Source organism: Neovison vison, chromosome 3, assembly GCF_020171115.1.
Source record: "Neovison vison isolate M4711 chromosome 3, ASM_NN_V1, whole genome shotgun sequence".
In the NCBI taxonomy this organism is placed as follows: Eukaryota; Metazoa; Chordata; class Mammalia; order Carnivora; family Mustelidae; genus Neogale; species Neogale vison.
The window spans coordinates 111,952,309-111,964,565 of NC_058093.1; the positions used below are offsets into that span (position 1 = coordinate 111,952,309).

A 12,257-nucleotide genomic window follows, 5' to 3' on the forward strand; every position below is an offset into this window, starting at 1 on the left:
TGAGAACCAAAACAAGGATGTGAGTGGGGGGAAAAATGGGAAAAACCAAGGATTATCAAGATAATAGAAATTCAACTACAGAAATACTCATTAGATGAAAAATATTTTTTAGTACACATTGGAGGGCAAAAGAGCAGAACTGTGAATGTGGTTATGCAACCACACTGTGTCAAACACAAGCAGCTCTCCTAGAATGCTAAGTAAAATAATAGATATGAAAATACTGAGAAATTATGACAAACGTGAAGGATGGAGAATGGAAACCTGAAAACTATACACATTGCCAAAGAACCATAATACAAAGAAAAAACAAAGACACAGATTGCGGGGGGTGGGGAGTGGGAAGAACTGAGATAATTTTTGAGATACAATGACTATGAGCTTTCAATCTACATTCTTATTCACTTAAATATCTGTACAATACATACACCCATGAACTCAGAAATAGAAGGCAATGAATCAACATTTTCTTATCCAACCTCCTTAACAAACCAACTTGGCAAATTAACCAACACTCTCTATAATGTCTTCCGATAAAATATTGGAACATTCAATATTAATTAAGCTTATTTTTTATCAAACCAGTACATTTCTGCACTCATCAACATACCAAGAATCAAATATGTTTATGTATTTGTTATAATTATACAATTTAGATATTATATAAACCAATGAAATTGTGACTGTGAAGACAGTTTTTGTTTCCATGAAAATGAAGTTGAGTGTTTAGAAAAACTCAAAGGCTAGTTTCAAAAAAACTATTGTTAAAGTGAGAATAGGTGAATAAACTGTAAAAGACGAAAAGGAATAATCATACAATTCTAGATGGATCACATAACTCAGACTTCATTACATATCCATGGTTTTTTTAAAATAAAACATTTAAAGTAAAAATGTGTCATTTTTAATTCCCCTTATATTTTTAAAAAATTAAACTAACCATCACCATTCCTAATCACATAAAAAAAAATGGTTTCTACATACATTAAAACAGACATAACCTAAGTGAACTATGGGAGATTTTTTTGAACACTTTTTATATGCAAGGCCCTATACTAAACATATTATCTCATTTAAACCTCATGACAAACCTATAAGTACCATTATCTCTATTTTACACATAAATGAGGCATAGAAAGGATAAACAGCAGAGTTCACATTCAGATCTGACTCCCAAGTACAAACTCTTTACTGATTACTAATTTTTTCTTATGTTTTCTATATTTAATTTTTTTCAATAAACATTATAATCACCATCAGTCATCTGTAGAGTTTACTAATGTTAACTCATTTCAAGTACTGTCTCCTCTTCAAGGTCTTCTAAAATGCTCTCCCATCCTGGTACATAGCAGGCACTCCATGAATGGTAATGGCAGTACTCTGGCGAGCAAATCTAATTTTCTGGTTGCCCTAATAAAGCAGAGAGGCAACAAGGTGCGATTGTTAAGAGCACAGATTGTGGAGCTAGGCTGCCTGCATTCAAGCTCCACCTCCACCAAGCACAAGAAGTGTGAACATGGGCCAGTTACTTACTATCTCTGTGCTTCAATTCCCTAATCTGTAATAGGAGTATAATAACAGTAACTAATTCACTGGGTTGTTAGTGGGGAATAAGTGACTATTTTAAATCAGTGCCTAGAATGTAGAAAATGCTTATATTTGCTAAATAAACAATACCACAAAGGAGAACAAAGAAAACAACCAACAAATTAAGAAGAAACCTTTTGTAAATGATCAGTGATTAGGTAGGCACCACCTTCCAAGAATCTTAGGACACTATGAAAAGAGGTCCCTTCTGCCTGTCAATTCTGTATTTATTCAATAAACATTTGGCTCCAGTCATCTAGGTGCACCAAAATCAACAAAACACTGCCTCTGTCCTAGAGCTAACTTCCTAGTAGAGGACAAGGAAATAATTATAGAACAATGTGGTGAGTACCAAGGTAGAGGCAGGTGCAGTGTGCCTGAGGAGCATTCACAGGTAGTGGTGATGAGGGGACCTAATTTGGTAATTACCAAAGAATGCTGATAAAATCATATCTTAACCTATTTTTTAATTAGTAATTATTGATTAAAGTCCACACAAATCACTAACTGTACAAATGGGAAAAATTACCTTTTTAAAAAACTCCCAAAGTTTATAAACCACATAATGCTTATAAAATTAATGAATCTCAAACAAAACACTCTTCAGCACTTAGAAGAAAGGCAGTGTGCAAGTCAGAGAAAAGATTCCAAAGATTCTACCTTATCCTGGCAATTGGGAAGACAAAGCGTAACCAAAAAATTAAACAACAATCTAAGAGTTAAGTAACAATAAACTGACAATACAAAATACAAAGCCAATCCATGATTAGTATCATAAAAAATACAGTCAACCAATATTCCCAATAAATCCCAGGGATGTACAAGGCAAAAAACAAAAAAACTATACAGACGCATTTCTTATAAACCTAAGTACGTGTACAGATAGAAAGCTATACCTCACACAACACTCGAGAATAAGGGGAAAGATTCTTCATTTCTATATATACAGTTCAAAAAGGTGTGAAAAAACTTCATGTAAACTGTTTAATGAATTAAATCATATTTTTAAAAGAGCTTATTTATTTTAGAGAGAGAGATGAGAGCACTTGTGCCTGCAAGCACCCATCAGCTGTGGGGGAGGGGAAAGGAAGAGGCAGAGGGGGAGAGATGAGACTCCCAAGCAGACAACCAGAAAGGAAATCAAGAGTTGGGACATCTAACCAACTGAGCCACACAGGTGCCCCTAAATCATATTTTTAATAAGAGAATGTGTAGGGCGCCTGGGTGGCTCAGTGGGTTAAGCCGCTGCCTTCGGCTCAGGTCATGATCTCAGGGTCCTGGGATCGAGGCCCGCATCGGGCTCTCTGCTCAGCAGGGAGCCTGCTTCCTCCTCTCTCTCTGCCTGCCTCTCTGCCTGCTTGTGATCTCTCTCTGTCAAATAAATAAATAAAATCTTTAAAAAAAAATAAGAGAATGTGTAACTTAAGTAAATCCTATTATGAAACTTCTCTAAAGCAGTAACGAAAACCAATAACCTATTAAATGTCAGTTAATTAGTTGGGAAATAAATTCAATTTTATATTACATATATTTGATTTATTTCTACCTGGCTTAATTAAAATGAGGTTCACCTCTAAATGTAGCCAACATACTTGTTATCAGAAATCACAGTATTCATAAAATATATAACTCACAGGAATGTAATATACAGCATAGATAATATAACCAATAAAATTATAATATAATAACTTTGTAAAGTGACAAATGGTATCTATAGTTATTGTGGACATCATTCTGTATTGTAAAAAATATTAAATAACTATGATATATACCTAAAGCTAATAGGATACTGTGTATCAATTATATTTCAATAAAAATCAACTCATAAATGTTTACTAACTTGGTCATTACAAAATGAGAACACTGAGTGAAGTCAAAAAATTTTTAATTCTTAAACTTCATAGTGGTGGAATTACCATTACAATTCAGATATTCTCACCCTCAGTCCAGTGCTCCTTGCATTATACCAGAAAATTCAGAGTTTTCTCAAAATGTTTTTAGTAAATCCATTCCTCCTTTACTATATTTCTAGTTATTTTTGTCTGTCAACAAATATGGGCTAATGAAAACTTAAACACACTCCCTCAGTGAGAGTCCAGGAAAAGAGAGGCATTGAGTTTTCCCCATTTTTCAGAAGCCAGGTTTGGTTTTTTAAATTCATAACAGGCGATACCTGGAATTCACAACTAAAAATGTCAATTTATAAATTTTAATTAATGATTAAAAAATTTTAAAACCCTCAAAATCAGAATCTGATTAATATAGTTGTATAGGATATTTTATAATTCCTGTGGTTTTTGTTTCTATATATATATACCAACAAAAGAATAACACTGAAATTCAAAAGTTAGCCTAAAAGTCAGCAATATATGCTACAACTATTCAGTGACAGATTATTGGAGAACAGCTAGCACTACAGTGCTAATTTATCATGCCACAGATTGCTAACTGCAGTGGGGAAAATAAACCTTACCTTAACCCCCATAACCAAGTGATCAAACTCAGCATCACAAATAATGGGACACAGCTTAGTTTCAAATGGTTGACCTGATGGGAAGCAATATGAACTACACAGTATCACTTAAGGGTTATTCTTGCCCAAAATATTTAATTTGAAATTAATCAAGCCTTTAAAGCTAGCTTACAGTTAACTAATTCAGGGGAACAGAGGAACAAACTAAATGACACTATTGGGGGGGTGGTACGGAATCAGACAAATAGAAAATGTTACTCATTTTATAAGACCACTGGTTTGATCTCAAAAAAAAGAAAAGAAAAAGCAACTTCATTTTAAAAGGCAGAGGTGAAACTGTTCTAGATTCAAAGAGATCAAAGAGACTTAACCACCAAATGCAGTGAATAAATCTTGTATCTTGGTCTGGTGTGACTGGGTGTGAAAAAACCATAAATGACCAAACAGTATACATAGAGAGATTTAAATATGAGATTTAAATATGAATGTTAGGTTACATTAAGGAATTATCAATTAAGAAACTATCAACTAATTACTGATCAGAAAATATGAACTAAAAAAATTAACAATAATGGTATTTTGACTAAGTTAGGAAATGTCCACCTTTGGAAATGTATGCTGACATATTTAGGGATAAAGTGTCATAATGTTCACAGCTTAGTTTCAAATGGTTGAACCAAAAATAATACACACATATTTACAGATAAAGCAAATACAAGATGTCAATACTGAATCTAGAGGATCATGATACGGATGTTCACTCTATTAGCAGTATGTTTGAAATTATGTATGCTTGAAATTATTTCATATTAAAAAGAAAAGTTGGGGGAGGGTACTGAGGAGCTCAGAGAACTCCAACTCTACAAAGGAAAAAAAGATGAACCCAAAACCAAAGCTGTCAGGACCTTAACGTGGCTTCATTTTAACACAGCATCTATTAAGCACAGTTTACGGCTCTGGTAGCAGCAAGGTGAACTAAAAATGAAAGAACCATTACTAGACTCAGTCCCTAATGTAATCTAATTTTTAAAAATAAGCCTTTAACAGTTACTTTTCTCAAAAGAGACACATGGAAATCACGCCAAGATAACCATTCTATAATGGAATCACACTCAATATAAATCAACAGGACTCAAAATAGTTCACATTTTAACCAAACAAATCAATCTATGAACTAACCACTTGTCAACACTATAATTTGACCTTTTCTCCACAGACAACACAAAAATATTCAACTACAAATTTTCTTAAACCTGGTAATACACTGCAGAAAATCAGAGTACTGTAATAGGATACATTCCTTAAACATTTCTAACTATACATTAAGCCTCCGCTATTCAAAGGATCTATTAATATTTTCTTCTATAAAAAGAAATATCCTTATTCCTAACTATAATCAAAGAAATAATACGAGCCAATGTTAAAACGACAATTTTTGGTTTATAAGCACCACACACCAATGAAAGGGAAAAAAAAATCACACCATTACAAGATAACTTTCTATGATATTCTACACACTAATTTTGACAACTCAGAAATATTGCATAAGACTGCACCAATAGTACTAAGTATGTTCAGCCATTGCCACACAAGTCAGCAACAAGTTTTGCAATAAGGAAATCTCAAGCTAATAACCTAACTGCGAGTTCCCTGTATTTGTCAAGAACAAACTGCACAAGTAAAGTTAACTTTTCAGGAAATATGCATTTTACCAATTATATTTCTTTTCTGTTTCATCCTTTTTTAATTTTATTACATTTCTTCTTTTAATAAAAGTTAATTTCTTTTTTCTGTTAATTTTTTTTTTTACTGCAAACGGGTAAAGGTGCCCAGCGCCACCCTTTAAAAGTAATTTTTTAAAAGAAAAAAAAAAGCCATTTGGCTAAGCCACAGCAAAACACACTGAACAGCCTAAGTACAAGAAAATTACATCTACCTACGTTTAGAATTTACTCCCAGGAAGAAACTCTCCAACTATTCTCATTTTCCTCACATAATTTTTTTCAAGACTCAAAAATACAGTCCTACAGAAAATACATACATGGGAAACAGGGCTTCCCGAATTACCAGGTGCATGACCTTGGGCAATTCCCTAATCTCTCCGAGACTCAATTTTTCATCTGTAAAATGGGAAGACACGTACCGACCTCATTGTGCTGAAAAGACGAAGTCAGACAAAGCAAGACAACTGCCGGCCCAACGGTAAATCCTAAAGCTTGAAGAATCACCCTCCCCCCTTCCCAATCAGTAGATTATCACAATGTGACAGTGCAAAGACAAGCACTTTTTCGCTTACTGCATATACCACTTCTTCTCCCGGGGGCAGCTGCAATCTTCCTTCTAAAATCCATGCAAAGTACGTGTCTGACAGCTACACAGCCCAGCAGTCTACTGCGCTCAGACTTGAGGCTCAGGACAAGATGCGGGGACCCCCGAAATCTCTCCACCCAGAGGACAACCACCTAGCGAAATCCCCGCCTGGGGAGCTGCGCACAGGCCCGCCGCGGCCCCCGCCCCACACAAACACAGGCACGTACCGGCCGTTCCGCGGGGACGTAGGGAGCCGCAGGCCCGAGGAGGGGCAGCCGCTGCCTCCGAGCCCGCCCCTCCGCCCCCGCGCGGCCTGTCACCGCGCCCCCCTGTCGGGGGAGGCCGCGGGCCCCCGGGGGCCGGAGGGGCGCGCGAGGAGTCTGGCGCGGGCCGGATCCCTCCTTCACATGGAGCCCGCGCCGGGCGGGGTGGATTGCGCGTGGACGGTCGCGGCCGACCGGGGCCTCTCGGCTCCCCTCGGTACTTCTAGACGCCGCGGCCCCGAGGCCCGCGCGAAGCTGAGCAGGAAAGGAGGAAGCCGTGGGCCGGGCGCCGCCAGAGGCCGGAGAAGGGGCAGGAGCGGCGACTCCGCGGTTGGAGGTGCCGGGCCTGCCGGTCGTCGTCCTCGCCCTCGTAGCCGCCGCACGCCGCACGACCCCTGAACACCGCACCCAGCGGCCGCACCACTTTCGTCAGGCGCCGCCGCTGAGGGCAGCGGGCCGCCACTACACACGGACCCGTGACGTCGGGCGTAGCGCGGCGCACGTCACGGCCGGCTCGCCTGTGCGCGCGCAGCCCTCCGCCCGCCGGGAGCGGAACCCGCCACGGGCGCGCGCGCCCAGGCTGCAACGCCGCACGCAGGCCCAGAGGACCGTGCCCGCGCCTGCGCAGTGGCCGGCTGCGCCCACACACGCTTTGCTTCCCCCAGCGTTGGGCAGTGCGGGGATTCCTAGCCCCGCTCAGCCCCGGCGCGAGCCCCGCCCCTATCTCGCAGCCGCGGCTCGGGTCCCAGTGCGCCCGGCACACGCACGCGCGCCTATATCCCCCACCTTCTGCGGGAGTCCTCGGCGCCCGAGACTTCCAAGCAAACCCAGGGGAGCGTCTCCTGCTTGGGCTTTGAGCCCGGCGCGGAGCAGCAGAGCAATAAAAGACTGGGAGCGACTCTGAGTCCGTAGCATGTTGTTTGCAGGCCCCAAGCCATCTGCCTGTTGATTTTCGTACTTCATTGCAGAATTTTTTTCTTTTTTCTTTTAAGTTTTTTTTAATTTATTTGACAGAGAGTGAGATCACAAGTAGGCAGAGAGGCAGGCAGAGAGAGAGGAGGAAGCAGGCTCCCTGCTGAGCAGAGAGTCCGATGCGGGGCTCGATCCCAGGAGTCTGGGATCATGACCCGAGCCTATTGCAGAGGCTTAACCCACTGAGCCACCCAGGCACCCCCAGAATTTTTTACTGAAGGACTTTAGAAATTATTGTCAGCTTGTCAACAGTAAACCACGCCCCCCCAACACACACCGGGGTTCGGCCTTCTAAGTTTTACAGCTGTTCTCTGTTTAGTTCCTATCACCATTCGAGGTCGGTCCAGCAAGTACTACTTTCCCAGTTTAACACATGTGGAAAAAGCTCAGAGATGAGTTGACACCCCACCCCTCGAGCTAGTAGCATAATCTGAAACCTGAATCTCTTTTCACTAATTCCTTCCTTCACTCTCCATCGCCCTCAGGATAAAACACAATTCAATCGTGTTGGCGTTGGAGGTCCACCGCGAAGTGACCTGTTTTGTTTTTAGCCCACGCTACTCTGACCCAGGAAACATCTTTTCCGCCCCATCTATTCTTTCCTCAAGTATCCCCCTTACAACTTCCTGTGCCATTTTTTCCCTCGCTCAGCGTCTACTTGGTTTCTCGGTACATTATGGATCTCACCCCTTCCTGCGTATTCCATATGATCTCCCTGATATGAGGAAGTGGTGATGCTACATGGGGGCTTAAGTGGGTAGGAGAAGAATCAATAAAGTCAAGATTTTTAAGTGTTTTGATTCTAACATTCTAAGCCTGGTATGCCACAGAAAGGAGTTCTTAGTATTTTTGAGGGCAAGATTTAAATCCTGTATTGTTTTCCACAGTTCTGGCCGGACTGCATAGCAGACACTCAAAAATACCTGTTTACTAAGTAATGTAGAGATGAATTTTTCCTCATACTTCTGCTTACTTCTTCCCTCACCAACTTACCTAGAGACTTCATTCACATCTGGTTCCTCAGAAAAGCCCTACATGAATATTAACATTTTTTTCCTCCATTCTCTTTTTACATTGGTAACTTTTTCTCTTGCTAAGACATTATATCTCCTGCATCTTTGGCGATTTTAGTAAATATGATTACAAATTTGTGATCTTAGGATTTTTTTTTTTTAAACTTCATTTAACCAGTTTTTTTTTGTTATTTTTTGTTTTTTGTTTTTTGTTTTTTTTTGCTTTCCTGCTCTGTGCCAGAGATTGCAATGATGAAGTGATAGGTTCCAACATTTCTCAGGAACTCTGGAATCTTGTGAGGAGGGAAGACTGCTAAGTGGATTATTATAATAATGAATTGCCCCGTAGCAGGGCTGTGTGTGTGTGTGAGGTGCCCCAGCAGCAGAGAAGTCACAGGTGCGCTGAGCAGTGAGGGAAGACTTCAGAGGAGAGGCATGGTATGTGAGTTTTCTATTGCTGCATAACCAATGGCAATAGACTTAGTGGCTTAAAACAACGCCTATTTAGTAGTTCATAGCTCCCTAGGTCAGAGTTTGCATGGCATCATGGCTGTGTTCTCTGTTCGGTATCATCAGGACATCAGCTGGGTTGGTTCTTATCCGGGCGTTCTGGGGAAGATCTGCTTCCATCCTCATTCTTGTTGTTGGCAGAATTCATTTCCTTGTGGTTGTAGAGTTGAGGTCCCTATTTCTTTGCTGGCAATCAGCCAGGGCCTGCAGTCAACTTCTAGAGCGCCCCCCCCCCGCATTCCTTGCCATGTGACCCTGCCCTTTGTTCTCAAAGCCAACAACAGAGAATTTCTTGAAAATCAAATTTCCCTCCCATGCTGAATCTCTGCCTGACTTCCTCTTTTGTTGCCAGAGAAAACTCTCTGCTTTTTAAAAGTTCATATGATTAAATCAGCCCCTCCCAGATAACCCGTTCTTAAATCAGTTGTGCTGGGGTGCCTGGGTGGTGCAGTCAGTTGGGCATCCAACCATTGGTTTTAGCTCAGTCATGAGACTGACAGCTGTGTGAGGCTCCATGCAGAATGCAGAGTCTACTTGGGGCTCTCTCTTCCTCAGCCCGTCACCCCCTCTCTAAAATAAATAAATCTTTTTTTTTTAAATCAACTATGTCATACCACATAATCTAATCATAAAAGTATAGTTCATTATATTCACAGTACCAAGGGCTATGCAGGCCATCTTTACCAGTGGGATCTTCAGGGACATATGAGAGTCCTGCCCGTCACACATGGTGAGCTGAAACTTAAATTCAGGAAGTTATTTGCTGGGAGGAATAAGGATGGAAGAATGGGCATTCCAGGCAGAAGAACTCAAGTGTACACAAGCTTGGAAGTGTAAGAGAATAACCCTGTCCTGGGAAGGGTAGGAGTCGCTGGCCTTGGGATCTTGGGAGAAATGTAGCCAGGGGGTAAATCCAGAGAAGAGAGCAACCAGATGAGGAAGGAAGGGTGTTTAAGCAGGCTAAAGATCTTGAGTAAGGAGATAAAGATCTAAACCACAGCGGTAGCTGAGGAAGTGATCTGAGGACTATCCGTTGGGATGCATTCAGCTTCAAGGATCAAAACACCTAGCCCAAAACAGCTTGAAGAGCGAAGATTCTTTTCTTATATAGCGAAAACCCAATAGAGGGGCCCAAGTTGGTTAGGCCATGAATTGTCATCTCTGCTGTCAGAAGGTGACTTCCTCACCTCCAAATAGCTTGGCATCCTACACAGGAAAGGGGAAGGATTCATATATTCATTCTCACTCTCTGTTTCTCTCTTTCTCATAATCTTTTAATTTTTTAGAACAGATTTATATTTACAGAGAAATTGAGCAGATGGTACGGAGAGTCCCCATATACCCCACATCCAGTTTCAATTATTAATATCTGAAACATTTGTCAAATTAGGGAACCAATATTAATAAATTGTAATTAAGTGAAATCCACACTTCATTCAGATTTCTATAGTTTTTACCTAATGTCCTTTTTCTGTGTCTGAATGGCATCTAGTATCCCACTTTATATTCTGTCCTCCTGTTGACTTAGGCGCCTCTTGACTATGACGTCCCTTGTTTTTGATGACCTTAACAGTTCTGAGAAGCACTGGTCAGGTATTTTGTAAACTTTTCCTCCACTGTGGTGTGTCTTATGTTTTTCTCATGCTTAACCTAGGGTTATGAATTTGAGGGTGACTATCACAGAGGTAGCATGCCTTTCTTATCACAACCTATCAGGGGTCACATCATCAGCATGACTTACGGCTGTTGAGGTTGACCTTGGTTGCCAGTTTGAATCGTCACTTGTCAGATTTCTCACACTCTTTTCTCCCCCCACTTTCCATATTGTGCTCTTTGAAAGGAAGTCACAGGGGCGCCTGGGTGGCTCAGTGGGTTAAGCCGCTGCCTTCGGCTCGGGTCATGATCTCAGGGTCCTGGGATCGAGTCCCGCATAGGGCTCTCTGCTCAGCAGGGAGCCTGCTTCCTTCTCTCTCTCTCTCTCTGCCTGCCTCTCCATCTACTTGTGATTTCTCTCTGTCAAATAAATACATAAAATCTTTAAAAAAAAAAAAAACAAACAAAAAAAAAAAAAAAAGAAAGGAAGTCACAGTGCTCCCACCTAAGGAGTCGGGAGTTGTGTTTCACTTCCTAAGGGTGCAGAGTATCTATATAAATTCCTTGGAATTCTCCATAGAAAATGTGTATCTTCTCTCAGTTATTATTATGCAATCTTTTATTTAATTAATATGGACTTATAGATATTTATTTTATACTTTGGGTTGTAATCCAATATAATATATTTACTTTGTTGCTCAAATTGTTCCAGATTTGGCCATTTGGAGTTCTTTACATTGGTTCCTGTGACCCTTTGACATTCCCCCACCATTGTGGGATTTTCTTTGTTTTTTCCTACTTTTTGAGTACTTCCTTACTTTCTGGCATTACCAAATGTGCCAGACTCATCTTGAATATTTCTACCACAGTCCTAGAATCAGCCATTCTCCACGGAATCCTATTTTCTCTTATTAGAGAATAACACTGGAAACCAAAATCTGTGATGTAATGAGCACTGGGTAATATATAAGCCTGGTGAATCACTAACTTCTACCTCTGAAACTAATAATACATTATATGTTAATTGAATTTAAATAAAACCAAAACAAAACAAAACAAAAATCTGAGGCTAAGTGTGCTTGTGATTCTCTTCACTAAGAGAAATCTCACATCTGCCATCCAGCAGACTGCCCCTTTTGTTCTTGCTAAAAATCTGCTAATGGTGCCCCCGAGTTCATTCTGCCTTTTCCATAAAAATCAAATTTTGGCTGAGCAATAGACCTTCTATAATAAACAGCCTCCCTTGTACCTAAATGTGGTCCTGTGACTAGGTACTAGTAAAAGGGAAATCAATGAAGTGTTCATCCAAGAACCTTCTTGAGAGACCCTTCCCCAAGAGACAACTGCTTTGGCTTCTCTGTCTTCATCCCTTTCTCCATTCTGGAATACCTTCTAGGCTGTCTTGGAGAATGAGGACAAGGGGCCACACAGAAGTGGTAGAAACACAACCCCCATCCCAGTCTGTACCACAGGGCTCTGTACTTTCACATAAGGAGGGAATAAGTGTCTGTCACTTGTAGCTGAACTTCCTCCTGA

At 40.7% G+C, this 12,257-nt stretch overlaps 1 protein-coding gene across 1 annotated transcript in view; it reads right to left on the minus strand.

Moving 5' to 3' along the window:
* MAP3K2 (mitogen-activated protein kinase kinase kinase 2) overlaps positions 1–7,058 on the minus strand; it is an 86,429-nt gene extending 79,371 nt beyond the window's left edge. The window contains exon 1 of the mRNA XM_044242695.1: positions 6,598–7,058. The gene's annotated coding sequence lies outside the window, so the exon portion shown is untranslated. The remainder of the gene's footprint in view (positions 1–6,597) is intronic.
* Positions 7,059–12,257: the final 5,199 nt, after the last annotated feature.